Below are 16862 nucleotides of genomic sequence, written 5' to 3'. Positions count from 1 at the left end.
ATTTTTTTTTGCTTTTTTCTTCTTTTATTTTTATCGTACCTAAATGAGAAAATGGATGTCAGCTGAACCTATTGTGGTATTCATTTCACAATATATATAAATCAAGCTATCATGCTACATGCCTTAAACATATACAGTGATATGTGTCAAGAGTAGTTTATAGGTGGTTTATAGGAAAGGCATGTTTTTCTATTGCTTCCCATAAAACAAATTTTCAATGATGGTGGGGAGGATCAGTGTTGTTAGGGCCAAATTCTATTTTAGGTGTTCCTACTTGGCATTCAGTGGTGCCACAGCAGAGAGTTTGGCCTTGAATCTATGGCTATTTCCGGAATGGCAGCCTAGTTGAAAGACCTATTGATGATAAAAGGTTGATGTATGTATTGATTTTTGTGTCGGCCAATGCTGTGGAAAGATTAAAACAAAGGGGTGGAAGTGGGGGAATTCTCCTAGGCTTTCCTCCTTTGGATTGTCCCTATTGGACTGGTTCCCCTCATGGTGAGGCCATGAGGCAAGGGAGTAATGCTTTCCAAGGTTTTTTTAATGCATTTTTTTGTCTTTACATTTGGAAGTTTTCTGTAGTACAGAACTGCCTCCTTGAATTTTCAAAGTCTAATATCACTGTAGTTATTGTGCTCAAGAAGACCTACTGTGTAGTGCCTTAGAGCTAATAGCCAGTGGCGGTAGTCTGTAGGGGCTGTCTGTTTTGATTAGTATTATATTTATTTTGGGATGATCGGAGCAACCTTGTACAGTGTTCTGGAGAAATTCCTTAACTTTTCAAAGATAAGCAAGGAGTGTATTATGAATTTAGATATAATAAGATCTCCTCCTTGGTTCAGCTAAATAAATGAGTTTATATTAGAGAAATGATGGTATTTAATCCAAAAGTAATTCAATTTGAATTACAAACTCTTAATTGATTTAATTTTCTTTGCTGGTGTTAGTTGGGAGTTTGTCACATTTTCTTTGCTTCTGTGAATGGTGAAGTCAAAGTGGGAACCTCAAGGGGCTACCAGGAAACAGTTGCTGAAGGAGAGATTGACTTTAATACGTATAGTTGATGGGGGGTGGGAATGTGCTTCTCTTCTTCAGATGGAGAAGGTGAGGTATTCCTTGGTTACCTCAGCTTAGGGATGCCCCAGACTAACTGCAGGAAAGAAAATCGTCAATTTCTGACTGATTGAGCAAACAGTTAAAATTATAGATAACAGACACTTTGCAAGGGTTTGTTAATATCCCATGTGATATTGTTATGAAATTATATTCAGAATTAAAAGGAATTTAATGGCTAATTATTATTATTGTCCTTTAACTTGCTACATTTGTAGGTAGCCTCATTCTAGTCCCAACCTTCAGCTTCTTTTTTACTCAAGAAGACTGGAGAGACAGAATTTTACTGTATAAGCAGTGTTTGGTGAAAGTACAAGATGTCAAAGGGAGGAAGGACACAATTTGACAGAAGTGCTTTCTTTCTTGGTGTAATTGTTACTTATCTATTGCTTTGTAACACATAACTCTGAAGACTTAGCAACCTAAAACAACAAACATCTATTATCTCAAAGTTTCTCTGGGTCAGGAATCTGGACATGGCTTAGCTAGAAGCCTCTGCCTCAGTTTCTCTCACAAGATTGCAATTAAAGCACTGGCTGGGGATGCAGTCTCATGTGAAGGCTCATCTGGGAGAGGATCTGCTTCCAAACTCACTTATGTGGTTGTTGGCAAGATTTAGTCCTTCCTTAGTTTCTTGCTCCATGGACCTCTCCATGGCAGGCCACAGCATGGCATCTGACTTGTCTCAGAGTGAGTAAGTGAGTAAGGGGGAAGCCATGGTCTCTGCAACTTAATCTCAGAAGTGACATCCCATCACTTTCCCTGAATTTTGTTTACAGAAATGAATGTCAAGGTCCAGTCCACACTGAGGAGGGAAGACTACACAGGGCATGAATAACAGCAGGCAGAGGCCATTGAGGATCATTTAGAGGCTGCCCCCACAGCATCCTACAGCTTTTCCTATTTCAGAAGAAAAGTGAACCACTATTCGTTTATATAAGTTATCTATGTGGAAGTCACTGATTAGGTGAAGAAAATGCCATCTCTATAGTAAGGGTATTATTGGGGAAAATGGGACTAAATCTAGTGGACCATACTCTGATAATTGTGTTTCAGATTCTTCTATCCCTTCAGGTGACAGTCCTTTTCAGGAAGCATTTTCCCTGGTTTTCTTCTTCACCAAGGTTGAGGACCTGCTCATTAGTCTGAATCCTGTGTTTATAACCCATTGTATCCTTCCTTCATATGAAATATAATCTATTCTCTGTCCTTTTTTAATTTTTTTATTTTTTTAGGAATTAAAAAACTATAGCTGTTATATTTATTTATTTATTTATTTATTTATTTATTTATTTTTTTTAAATTTATTTTTTAATATATGAAATTTACTGTCAAATTGGTTTCCATACAACACCCAGTGCTCATCCCAAAAGGTGCCCTCCTCAATACCCATCACCCACCCTGCCCTCCCTCCCACCCCCCATCAACCCTCAGTTTGTTCTTAGTTTTTAACAGTCTCTTATGCTTTGGCTCTCTCCCACTCTAACCTCTTTTTTTTTTTTTCCTTCCCCTCCCCCATGGGTTTCTGTTACGTTTCTCAGGATCCGCATAAGAGTGAAACCATATGGTATCTGTCTTTCTCTGTATGGCTTATTTCACTTAGCATCACACTCTCCAGTTCCATCCACGTTGCTACAAAAGGCCATATTTCATTTTTTCTCATTGCCACGTAGTATTCCATCGTGTATATAAACCACAATTTCTTTATCCATTCATCAGTTGATGGACATTTAGGCTCTTTCCATAATTTGGTTATTGTTGAGAGTGCTGCTATAAACATTGGGGTACAAGTGCCCCTATGCATCAGTACTCCTGTATCCCTTGGATAAATTCCTAGCAGTGCTACTGCTGGGTCATAGGGTAGGTCTATTTTTAATTTTCTGAGGAACCTCCACACTGCTTTCCAGAGCAGCTGCACCAATTTGCATTCCCACCAACAGTGCAAGAGGGTTCCCGTTTCTCCACATCCTCGCCAGCATCTATAGTCTCCTGATTTGTTCATTTTGGCCACTCTGACTGGCGTGTGGTGATATCTGAGTGTGGTTTTGATTTGTATTTCCCTGATAAGGAGCGATGTTGAACATCTTTTCATGTGCCTGTTGGCCATCCGGATGTCGTCTTTAGAGAAGTGTCTATTCATGTTTTCTGCCCATTTCTTCACTGGGTTATTTGTTTTTCGGGTGTGGAGTTTGATGAGCTCTTTATAGATTTTGGATACTAGCCCTTTGTCCGATATGTCATTTGCAAATATCTTTTACCATTCCATTGGTTGCCTTTTAGTTTTGTTGGTTGTTTCCTTTGCTGTGCAGAAGCTTTTTATCTTCATAAGGTCCCAGTAATTCACTTTTGCTTTTAATTCCCTTGCCTTTGGGGATGTGCCGAGTAAGAGATTGCTACGGCTGAGGTCAGAGAGGTCTTTTCCTGCTTTCTCCTCTAGTGTTTTGATGGTTTCCTGTCTCACATTCAGGTCCTTTATCCACTTTGAGTTTATTTTTGTGAATGGTGTGAGAAAGTGGTCTAGTTTCAACCTTCTGCATGTTGCTGTCCAGTTCTCCCAGCACCATTTGTTAAAGAGACTGTCTTTTTTCCATTGGATGTTCTTTCCTGCTTTGTCAAAGATGAGTTGGCCATACATTTGTGGGTCTAGTTCTGGGGTTTCTATTCTATTCCATTGGTCTATGTGTCTGTTTTTATGCCAATACCATGCTGTCCTGATGATTACAGCTTTGTAGTAGAGGCTAAAGTCTGGGATTGTGATGCCTCCTGCTTTGGTCTTCTTCTTCAAAATTACTTTGGCTATTCGGGGCCTTTTGTGGTTCCATATGAATTTTAGGATTGCTTGTTCTAGTTTCGAGAAGAATGCTGGTGCAATTTTGATTGGGATTGCATTGAATGTGTAGATAGCTTTGGGTAGTATTGACATTTTGACAATATTTATTCTTCCAATCCATGAGCAGAGAATGTCTTTCCATTTTTTTATATCTTCTTCAATTACCTTCATAAGCTTTCTATAGTTTTCAGCATACAGATCTTTTACATCTTTGGTTAGATTTATTCCTAGGTATTTTATGCTTCTTGGTGCAACTGTGAATGGGATCAGTTTCTTTATTTGTCTTTCTGTTGCTTCATTGTTAGTGTATAAGAATGCAACTGATTTCTGTACATTGATTTTGTATCCTGCAACTTTGCTGAATTCATGTATCAGTTCTAGCAGACTTTTGGTGGAGTCTATCGGATTTTCCATGTATAATATCATGTCATCTGCAAAAAGCGAAAGTTTGACTTCATCTTTGCCAATTTTGATGCCTTTGATTTCCTTTTGTTGTCTGATTGCTGATGCTAGAACTTCCAGCACGATGTTAAACAACAGCGGTGAGAGTGGGCATCCCTGTCGTGTTCCTGATCTCAGGGAAAAAGCTCTCAGTTTTTCCCCATTGAGGATGATGTTAGCTGTGGGCTTTTCATAAATGGCTTTTATGATCTTTAAGTATGTTCCTTCTATCCCGACTTTCTCAAGCGTTTTTATTAAGAAAGGGTGCTGGATTTTGTCAAAGGCCTTTTCTGCATTGATTGACAGGATCATATGGTTCTTCTCTTTTCTTTTATTAATGTGATGTATCACGTTGATTGATTTGCGAATGTTGAACCAGCCCTGCATCCCAGGAATGAATCCCACTTGATCATGGTGAATAATTCTTTTTATATGCTGTTGAATTCGATTTGCTAGTATCTTATTGAGAATTTTTGCATCCATATTCATCAGAGATATTGGCCTGTAGTTCTCTTTTTTTACTGGGTCTCTGTCTGGTTTAGGAATCAAAGTAATACTGGCTTCATAGAATGAGTCTGGAAGTTTTCCTTCCCTTTCTATTTCTTGGAATAGCTTGAGAAGGATAGGTATTATCTCTGCTTTAAACGTCTGGTAGAACTCCCCTGGGAAGCCATCTGGTCCTGGACTCTTATTTGTTGGGAGATTTTTGATAACCGATTCAATTTCTTCGCTGGTTATGGGTCTGTTCAAGCTTTCTATTTCCTCCTGATTGAGTTTTGGAAGAGTGTGGGTGTTTAGGAATTTGTCCATTTCTTCCAGGTTGTCCAATTTGTTGGCATATAATTTTTCATAGTATTCCCTGATAATTGTTTGTATCTCTGAGGGATTGGTTGTAATAATTCCATTTTCATTCATGATTTTATCTATTTGGGTCATCTCCCTTTTCTTTTTGAGAAGCCTGGCTAGAGGTTTGTCAATTTTGTTTATTTTTTCAAAAAACCAACTCTTGGGTTCGTTAATCTGCTCTACAGTTTTTTTAGATTCTATATTGTTTATTTCTGCTCTGATCTTCATTATTTCTCTTCGTCTGCTGGGTTTAGGCTGCCTTTGCTGTTCTGCTTCTATTTCCTTTAGGTGTGCTGTTAGATTTTGTATTTGGGATTTTTCTTGTTTCTTGAGATAGGCCTGGATTGCAATGTATTTTCCTCTCAGGACTGCCTTCGCTGCATCCCAAAGTGTTTGGATTGTTGTATTTTCATTTTCGTTTGTTTCCATATATTTTTTAATTTCTTCTCTAATTGCCTGGTTGACCCACTCATTCGTTAGTAGGGTGTTCTTTAACCTCCATGCTTTTGGAGGTTTTCCAGACTTTTTCCTGTGGTTGATTTCAAGCTTCATAGCATTGTGGTCTGAAAGTATGCATGGTATAATTTCAATTCTTGTAAACTTATGAAGGGCTATTTTGTGACCCAGTATATGATCTATCTTGGAGAATGTTCCATGTGCACTCGAGAAGAAAGTATATTCTGTTGCTTTGGGATGCGGAGTTCTAAATATATCTGTCAAGTCCATCTGATCCAATGTATCATTCAGGGCCCTTGTTTCTTTATTGACTGTGTGTCTAGATGATCTATCCATTTCTGTAAGTGGGGTGTTAAAGTCCCCTGCAATGACCACATTCTTATCAATAAGGTTGCTTATGTTTATGAGTAATTGTTTTATATATCTGGGGGCTCCCATATTCGGCGCATAGACATTTATAATTGTTAGCTCTTCCTGATGGATAGACCCTGTAATTATTATATAATGCCCTTCTTCATCTCTTGTTACAGCCTTTAATTTAAAGTCTAGTTTGTCTGATATAAGTATGGCTACTCCTGCTTTCTTTTGGCTTCCAGTAGCATGATAAATAGTTCTCCATCCCCTCACTCTCAATCTAAAGGTGTCCTCAGATCTAAAATGAGTCTCTTGTAGACAGCAAATAGATGGTCTTGTTTTTTTATCCATTCTGATACCCTATGTCTTTTGGTTGGCGCATTTAATCCATTTACATTCAGTGTTATTATAGAAAGATACGGGTTTAGAATCATTGCGATGTTTGTATGTTTTATGCTTGTAGTGATGTCTCTGGTACTTTGTCTCACAGGATCCCCCTTAGGATCTCTTGTAGGGCTGGTTTGGTGGTGACAAATTCCTTCAGTTTTTGTTTGTTTGGGAAGACCTTTATCTCTCCTTCTATTCTAAATGACAGACTTGCTGGATAAAGGATTCTCGGCTGCATATTTTTTCTGTTTAGCACACTGAAGATCTCGTGCCAAGCCTTTCTGGCCTGCCAAGTTTCAAAGGAGAGATCAGTCACGAGTCTTATAGGTCTCCCTTTATATGTGAGGGCACGTTTAACCCTTGCTGCTTTCAGAATTTTCTCTTTATCCTTGTATTTTGCCAGTTTCACTATGATATGTCGTGCAGAAGATCGATTCAAGTTACGTCTGAAGGGGGTTGTCTGTGCCTCTTGGATTTCAATGCCTTTTTCCTTCCCCAGTTCAGGGAAGTTCTCAGCTATAATTTGTTCAAGTACCCCTTCAGCACCTTTCCCTCTCTCTTCCTCCTCTGGGATACCAATTATGCGTATATTATTTCTTTTTAGTGTATCACTTAGTTCTCTAATTTTCCCCTCATACTCCTGGATTTTTTTATCTCTCTTTCTCTCAGCTTCCTCTTTCTCCATAACTTTATCTTCTAGTTCACCTATTCTCTCCTCTGCCTCTTCAATCCGAGCCGTGGTGGTTTCCATTTTGTTTTGCATTTCGTTTAAAGCGTTTTTCAGCTCCTCGTGACTGTTCCTTAGTCCCTTGATCTCTGTGGCAAGAGATTCTCTGCTGTCCTGTATACTGTTTTCAAGCCCAGCGATTAATTTTATGACTATTATTCTAAATTCACTTTCTGTTATATTATTTAAATCCTTTTTGATCAGTTCATTAGCTGTTGTTATTTCCTGGAGATTCTTCTGAGGGGAATTCTTCCGTTTGGTCATTTTGGATAGTCCCTGGAGTGGTGAGGATCTGCAGGGCACTTCCGCTGTGCTGTGGTGTATAACTGGAGTTGGTGGGCGGGGCCGCAGTCCGACCTGATGTCTGCCCCCAGCCCACTGCTGGGGCCACAGTCAGACTGGTGTGTGCCTTCTCTTCCCCTCTCCTAGGGGCGGGATTCACTGTGGAGTGGCGTGGCCCGTCTGGGCTACTTGCATACTGCCAGGCTTGTGGTGCTGGGGATCTGGCGTATTAGCTGGGGTGGGTAGGCAAGGTGCACGGGTGCGGGAGGGGCAGGCTTAGCTCGCTTCTTCTTAGGTGATCCACTTCAGGAGGGGCCCTGTGGCAGCGGGAGGGAGTCAGATCCGCTGCCGGAGGTTTGGCTCCGCAGAAGCACAGAGTTGGGTGTTTGCGCAGAGCGAGCAAGTTCCCTGGCAGGAACTGGTTCTCTTTGGGATTTTGGCTGGGGGATGGGCGAGGGAGATGGCGCTGGCGAGCGCCTTTGTTCCCCGCCAAGCTGAGCTCTGCCGTCTGGGGGCTCAGCAGCTCTCCCTCCCTTTGTCCTCCAGCCTTCCTGCTTTCTGAGCAGAGCTGTTAACTTATGACCTCCCAGATGCTAAGTCGCGCTTGCTGTGCGAACACAGTCCGTCCGGCCCCTCCGCTTTTGCCAGCCAGACTCGGGGGCTCTGCTTGGAGCCGCCCCTCCGCCCCGACCCCCTCCCACCAGTCCGTGGAGCGCGCACTGCCTTGCCGCCCTTCCTACCCTCTTCCGTGGGCCTCTCGTCTGCGCTTGGCTCCGGAGACTCCATTCTGCTAATCCTCTGGCGGTTTTCTGAGTTATTTAGGCAGGTGTAGGTGGAATCTAAGTGATCAGCAGGACGCGAGGTGAGCCCAGCGTCCTCCTACGCCGCCATCTTCAAAAGCCTCAGTCTGTCCTTTTTTTAAAACATAGTCTACAAAGTTATTAGGTTCAAAATCTGAGAAGTTAATTTGGAATAAGATTTTAGTAAATGATTATTATTTTAATGCCTTAATTTATCCAGGTCATAATTCTGTTTCCCTATGGACTCCTCATTCTTTAAGACTTTAAATGTCACCCTCTCAGAATAGTCTTTCTTGATCATTTTCCTTAAGTAATCCCTGTACCCTTCTCTGGTTTTTCTCCATTATCTTTCTGGGACTTCCCATTACTTGAGAGTGTCTGCCTCATTTCTGTGTATATTTGTTAATTGTTTTTCTCTCCTTACTAGAATTTAAGCTCAGTGAAAGTAAAGATATTATCTCTTTTGTTTACTGCTATATCATCAATACTTAGAACCGTACCTAATCCTTCGTAAGGACTCAAGAAATGTTTGCTGAATGAATGAACATGGGATTTCAGGAACCAAAGCCAGAAAAGGGAGGTCTGTTTTTGGCCAGGGAAGCCTTTAGGTATTCCTTCTACCATACTGTCTCCTTCAACTGTGTGTTGAATTTGACTCAGATAGTTCTAGAGTAAACTGTAATGTGGTCAGGTGACATCACTGGACCTCTGAGTGTGCGAATTCAGCTGTAACATGGTATTAGTATTAGCTACTAGGTACTTAGAATGTCTTCTAACTTTAAAAGCTATGAACCTATGCTTCTCTTTTTGACCAACAAAGAAAATGTAAGGCTTTGGCAGAAGAAGCACTCAACCTTTGTAATCCAAGTGTCTTCTAGTGTTTACAGTGATGGCTCCTGCTATCAGGCATGATGGCTATATTGTGGCGATCCTTGAATAATTGTGGGATGGCATACGAAATGGCAGAGAATACAAGCAAATCATAAGAAACCACATTCCAAATAAATCTGGAGAAGACAATTACTTAAGGTTGAGATGTAAAAAAAAAAAAAAAAAAAAAAATCACTGAGGATGGTTTGCCCTGAATAGAATGACAGTTTAAATTAAAGAAAAAAAAAAAATCTTATTCTTTCCTTGCTGTGGTTTCATTTTCACCCAATGTGGAGCGTGACTTGATAGTTGTGTATTGTGGTTTAATACAGCTCATCATCATGTTTCTTTTCCATTGCAGCAAAGTGGGTTGAAAGCTTGAGGGATTTCTTCTGCAATAATTCCCCAGATCTCATTCCTGGTCAGCACCGTGCAGCTCATTTCCATTAAGCAGATAGTCCTCCTTTTTCTTCTTTGCTTCCAGACTCATAATTCTGTGCTTATCTGCACTGAACTTCATTTGCATTTATTAGCTGGGTAGGTACTTGAAATATCTAAAACCCTTTTATCTGCCTCCTTTGTTTCTCATTATTTGCTGTCTCTTCCAATTTAATATTAACTGCAAACTTGAAATGTTTCTTCTGAAACTGTTGTTCAAATTCTTTGCATACCAATGTAAGGCCTGGAACTGATGTCTGCTGGGATCCTAGTCAATAATGTGGTCCTGCCTTGAAAAGCTGTACTTCTCACATGTTACTTTTCTCATTTGATTGAGGTGGAGATTGATTCATTTGGTTTTTGGGTTGAACATTTTGAACCATTGAGACTCTTTACTCTGGGAGATGGTGCACTACAGAGCACAATGATGAACAAGACAGAGGCTGCTTGCCCTCATGGAGTGCGCAGCATGTTTTGTTTGGAGAAATAGATATATCCCAACTCATTTAGCCCTCCACCAAATTCCCCTCAATTTTCCTCAACTGCACTTTTTAAGGCTTTGGGCCTTTATCCAATAAAATTATACAAATGGTATTGTGAAACTCAGAATTATTTTAAAAGCATCATTTACTTTATTTCACATTTTTTTTCTTCACAGAGACCCATGGGAGAAATTCCTTTTAGATTTCTCCACAGCCACTGGCTGGTTTTTATCTTATACTATGATTTAAGAATAGATTCGACCTGCCTCTCTGTGTTGGCTGTCAAGCAGCTTGCAGGCAGATTTGTAATCCACTTTCAGAAAATGCACCAGCTCCTACAGCAGGACTTTAAATTTTAATCTCACTAGGGATTTTAGCCTACCTGTTTTCAGCTTTCATACTCCTGTCCACTTCACAATCTCCATCTTCCACCATTGTAGAATTTTTTCATTAGCTGTAAGAAAACTAAAGTCTTATTTTAAGTATTTCTCCACACTGTCCCAGACCTTTTCTATAACATGACAGATTATAAGTAAATACATTATTTATGTGAGCTTGAAGGGTAATTGTGTTCTATTTTGAGACATAGGTTCAGATCGCTTACCCTTTTCTAAACTGGTGTTCTAGGATGAGCCTAGATTGTATGAACAGCTGTATGAACTTGAATAATTCACCTAACGAAGTTCTCTGGTTCTCATATGTAAGTTAAAAGGATTTCAAAGATGTTCTCATCACTAAAGTTTTATGTTTGCACATAAAGATTTGTAATTGTACCATCCAGATGCCTGCTTTTTATGTTAGAACTTAGCTGGAGTTTCTAGCAGAGTTTTTCCTTGGCATGCTTCTCTTGGATACTGTCTAGATCTAGGTTATGGGGCTGATAAACAACTCAGGAATCCCAGAGTCTAGTAAGTGAGATTGAACAGCCTGACCAAAAGCAAGGGTTCTCTGTGAACCAGCTAAGGAACAGGTAAGGGCAGCTGTGAGCATCACCCAGGAGGGGCCTAACAAACTTTGGGAGCTGTCAGAGATGTGGAAAGAAGAGGGCATGAGCAGCATTTAGAAGGGCAGGAAGGGTTAGCCAGGAGGGCACTATTGACTCCTGGAAACTGCATTTGCCAGCATTCTAAGACACAGATGACTAGTTTCTGTTCAGGGCATCAATAGTAATTTTGTGCCTTTGGGGAATGGAGGGGTAGAAGGTTAGACTGGAAAATCAGCAGAGACTGGTTGTTGAAGGGCTGTGTGTGCTCTGCTGAAGGACTTGAATTTTATTTTAAAGATCATGGTAATCTACTGAGGGATTTAAAGGAGGTGGGCAGATGTGAAGAGATTTGAAATTTTGAAAGAGACCCCTCTTATGCAAGTATGGATGATAGATTCTAGAGGTTAGCTAATAATTGGGGCATTTTTTTTAATCCATAGGCAAATGCCTGTATTAGGAGCAGGAAATTACCTAGATTTCTGATTTGAATGAATCAGTGAAGAGTGCCAGTACCATTCATCATAAAAGAAAATGCAGAGGAGAGACAGGCTTGCAAGAGCATATGAAACCTTTGTTGTAGACAGGTGGAGTTTGTAGGGCTATTGGGATACTTACAGTGGGATGAACCAGGAAGTTTGAAATAATAAGAATTACAATAATAGTAATAAAATGATAATAATATTAATATTAACAATATTTGTTGAATAAGTATTAATTGTATTATAAAATGCATTCTTAATGATATTGTTATTAATATTAATAATATTTATTGAATATGTATTAAATGCCAGCTGCTTTAAGTGTATTATCTCATTTAACCCTTGGGATAGCTCTATTATCCCATTTCTAAATGAGAAAATAAAGCCTGGAAAGATTAAGTACCTTGTCTAAGATCATATAGCTGGGAAAAGGTAGAGTGAGTATCATTGGGCACTGAATCCCGCTTTTAACTACAACTATGTACTGTCTTGAAGCAGGATGGCCATGTACTGCTGGTGTATTATATTCGTCAGTGATGTAGGTGAACATGGAAGCGTGAGAAATACCAACATATTGGGGTCCAGCAGAAGAAGAGGCTGAGAAGTAGAGGAAACAGAAGAAGAACACCGAGAGAGATGGTACCATGTCAAGAACACTGGTGCCACCTCATGCTAACGGGGTCATTGATGGCAATCTACTTATTGTCTCTGAACTTCATCTGTTTTTCTCTGTAAAATGGGGATAATATTGTTTTCAAAGTTTCCCTTATGTTTAATCAAGGTAGTGTTTATCAAGCACCTAATCTGCTATGCGGCACATAGTTAGGGCTTGGGAAATGGTGGCTGCTGTCATTACTTTGAAGCAGAAAGCAAGAAAAGAGTTTTATGAGAGAGTAGCCACCACTTTTAAATGCTGCAGTGAATTAAGTTGGTGAGGGGGACAGCATAGCATCTGGGATATACCCAAGGTATAGTCCAAGAGTTTTGAAAGCTATGAAAACAGCAGGAAAAAATTTTCCTCAGTCATGCATCTGCTATTAATTTTACGTTACAGGGAATAAGTACCTTGGTATCAGTTTTCTTCAAAATCAATCACAGTGAATTCTGTGAATTATGAATGCCAATACAAATGAAATGTCGATCATTTATAATTACTTGAAAATAAAATTGCATTGAAGATGTTTTAAGGTAGTCTTATGTAGAGTATTAAAACCTGTTGTACATTGGTGATAAATGAGAGAATTTGGCAAATGACAAAGACCAATATAGTTCAAGATTTAAACTTTCCTTTGTTATAGCACTCTTTCCTCCATCCCCACTTCATGGTATCATTTTACAGAAGCAAGGAGGTTGGAACCCCAAAATCAAAAGAGACATTCATAGTTCAGTGACCATTTTCATCTTGATGGAGTTCTTGACATTGGACAATTTCCCTTACCTCCTCATCATAAATTTTCTCATCTGTGAAATCTAAAAAATGCATTTTGAATTTGTATATAAAACCTAGTTTTAAAAGCATGGCAGCTAGTTAACAAAAAATCACCATGGGCCAAACAAATCATGTTTATGGGAAGAATTTGATTTCCATACCACTAATTTGCAACTTCTGGTTTACAGATTTTCCATATAATTATGAGATTTTACTTGGAAGAGGTTTAGAGACCCCTGTCTGTGTGCTTAGTCCACAGAACTGTGCCAGGCATCCTAAGGATGGGGTAGGATGGGAGGCATACTAAAGACAGTTCAAGCAAAGCTTTTGACCTTAAGGTGGTTATAATCTTCTTTGAAAGACAGTATTCACCAGAAGGAAACAGAAAACAGTTCTGAAAGAGTGTAGTTGTAAGGGGGTTGAGAGATTTCCCCCTGTTTTGGGGAAAAATCTGAATCCCAGAGAGACCCAAATTCATAGGACTAGTGAGTAGCAGAGTTGGCCCTTGAATGAGGCTTTCTTTAAAAATTTTTTTAATGTTTATTCATTTTTTTGAGAGAAAGAGGCAGAGTGTGAAAGCGGGAGGGGGAGAGAGAGAGAGAGAGAGAGAGAGAGAGAGAGAGAGAGAGAGAGAGGGTTGGGGAAGGAGACACAGAATCTTGAAGCAGGCTCCAGGCTCTGAGCTGTCAGCACAGAGCCCAACGTGGGGCTCGAACCCACGAACCATGAGATTGTGACCTGAGCCAAAGTCAGACGCTTAACTGACTGAGCCACCCAGGTGCCCTGAACCAGGCTTTCTGAGACCTGGAAAGGCTCCTTTCCAGTCCTCCGTGTTGCATTCCACGGAGAGTGTGTCTTCCTGTAAGCACCATACTGTTGGAGTTCAGAGGGAGAGAATGGTTGGGGCAGAAACCTCCATCAAGGAAAAATGGCTAGAGTCAAGTACTGGAGGATAAGAGAGTGATAGCCATAGTCACTCAAGGGAGTGACTTGAGGGGAAAACATGGAGTAAAAGCAAAACCAAAACCAAACCAAGAGTTAAGAGTAAGTATGCTGTATTAGGGTGTATCAGTTGGGATCCAATCGTAGCAGAAACCATACCACTTATTTATCAGGGAGAATTTCTTGTAAAGAATTACTGACCAGGTGTTAGAAAAATGAAAAGGTGAAAGAAGATGAAGAGGTGTGACAAGAGGCAGTGCCTGCAAGAAGCAGCAGTTATCTCTAGGGTTGGTGGAACAAAGAGAAGAAGTTGGGATTATTAGAATTTAGATGTTTGGAGGAATGATCCCAAGAAGGTAGGACTCAAACCACAGAAGAGGGACTGTGCTGGTATCTGTGTGGAGCATGCCAGGGTTGGCTCTGGAAGTCTTGGGGAAAAGAAAAAAGCAGCAAACTAGAGCTGTCACTGCAACTAGGACCAAACTAACTGCCCCTTCTAGGGCAAAGAACTCTTCATGAGGCTGACCAAAGCAGGGAGCAAATAGGAAAGAGCAAGAGCCTTTTCTTTTCCCTGTCCTTTCCCTGGATGCACCTTACTGGCAGAGCCCACCTGGCAAAACAGAGAATTGATTTGTAGAGTCCAGTGCCAGCACCACAAAACTAAGTTGAGAAGTCTGAGTGTGAAGCTGAGAGACAAAAGCTCCTTTGTAAGCAGCATGGTGGGCACATTGGGGCGGCAGTGAGGAAATTGACTGGAGTGGAATACTCATGTTGGGTGTGGCAGGAGGTAGGGCTGTAGACATTGGCTGGGACAGGTGACAGACAACTTTGAATGTTGAGAAGAGCTGTTTTGATTTGAATTTCAAAAGGGACTTATGGACTAGGAGGAAAGATGGGATTCCAAGTCATGATTGTGTCTGCCATTCAGTTGTGTTCTCTTAACAAAGAGGAAAGATGAGTGCTTAGATGAAAAGGTGAGTGTATGCACGTTGGTTTTAAGGCAGTGGATCTTTCTCAGGAGCCAATAGAAGAAAGTAGTAACAAATGAAGTCTTAAGGCATGTGAGGAAGTCTTTGGTCAGAAGGCTGCAGCAGAGAGGCATAGCCATAACTCATGAGGTATATTTTAATGTAACACTCCTGTCATTCTACACATTGACATGTACAATCTTCCTCACTAGTCTCTTGGCTTTTAAAGGGAGAAACTGTCACGTTCACCTCTGGACATGCTGGGCTCAGAAGATTGTCTGAAACATAGTGAATCCTAAAGAAATTTTAAATAGCTCTGCTTACATTATGTTTTATAAAACATAAAATCTCTACCATAGAGGCCATACTGTGTATCTATCCAGGTAATAATGAGCTGCATATAGCTAATGCATATTTATTATTGGTAACATAAATGGTTTTTTGGAAACCATAAATGGATTGATACAATGCCTTACACAATTGACACCTGAACAGCACAGACTTGAATTCCATGGGTCTACTTATACACAGATTTTTTTCAATAAATACAGTACTGTAAATGTGTTTTCTCTTACGATTTTCTTAACATTTTCTTTTCTTTGGCTTATTTTATTTTAAGAATACAGTATATGTTATACAAGTATATGTTACATATAGCATACAAAATATGTGTTGATTGCTGCTAGGAATTTATCCAAGGGATACAGGAGTACTGATGCATAGGGGCACCTGTACCCCAATGTTTATAGCGGCACTCTCAACAATAGCCAAATTATGGAAAGAGCCTAAATGTCCATCAACTGATGAATGGATAAAGAAATTGTGGTTTATATACACAATGGAATACTACGTGGCAATGAGAAAAAATGAAATATGGCCTTTTGTAGCAACATGGATGGAACTGGAGAGTGCGATGCTAAGTGAAATAAGCCATACAGAGAAAGACAGATACCATATGGTTTCACTCTTATGTGGATCCTGAGAAACATAACAGAAACCCATGGGGGAGGGGAAGGAAAAAAAAAAAAAAAAAAAAAAAGAGGTTAGAGTGGGAGAGAGCCAAAGCATAAGAGACTGTTAAAAACTGAGAACAAACTGAGGGTTGATGGGGGGTGGGAGGGAGGGCAGGGTGGGAGGGAGGGGAGGGTGGGTGATGGGTATTGAGGAGGGCACCTTTTGGGATGAGCACTGGGTGTTGTATGGAAACCAATTTGACAGTAAATTTCATATATTAAAAAATAAAAAAAATAAAAAAAAATGTGTTGATTGACTGTTTATGTTATCAATAAGGCTTCTGGTCAATAGCAGACTATTAGTGAGTCAAAAGTTATACATGGATTTTTGACTGTGCAGGAGTCAGTTACCTCTAATCCCTGCATTGTTCAAGGATCAGCTGTACTATCAAAGGTGGCAGGCTTCACAAAAGTGTTTGTATTAGTTAGCTTTAGCTAGTGGTATTTGTGTATAACAAATAGTCCTCAAATATCAGTAGTTTATGAAATAAATAAGAGTTTATTTTTCCTCATGTTACATGTCAGTGGTGGTACGTCAGTGATAGTGGCTTTGCTTATATTTAAATTCTAATCCAGGTTGGTGACTAGATTTTGGTCTGCTCTACTTAATTCTGGGGTCTAAAATAAAAGAAAGTCCCTTTATGTAACAAACCCATTCTCATGACACTAGGGAACAGTCAAACCATCAAATCACATGGAAGAATTTGTCTCAGAATGAGCATGTATCTCATTTGCCAAAGCAAATAATGTCAATTCATAGAGCAAGAAAGTATATTCCTCTCACTGGGGATAGTAAGGAATGAATGTTTGTAGTTAAGAATACAATCTGTCAGAGTCCTTCTGATGATTAATTTGATGTGTCAACTTGGCTAGGGTGTGCTACCCGATTCGTTAAACACTAGTCTAGATGTTACTGTGAAGGTATTTTGTAGATGTGATTTGCTTTTACAATCACTTGATTTTAAGTAAAAAAGAGTACCCTCCATAATATGAGTGGGATGCATGCCATTAATAGGAAAA

Source organism: Panthera onca, chromosome B2 (assembly GCF_046562875.1).
Source record: "Panthera onca isolate mPanOnc1 chromosome B2, mPanOnc1 haplotype 2, whole genome shotgun sequence".
Lineage (NCBI taxonomy): Eukaryota > Metazoa > Chordata > Mammalia > Carnivora > Felidae > Panthera > Panthera onca.
The sequence above is the reverse complement of the archived record's forward strand: the minus strand, read 5'-3'. Positions refer to the sequence as shown.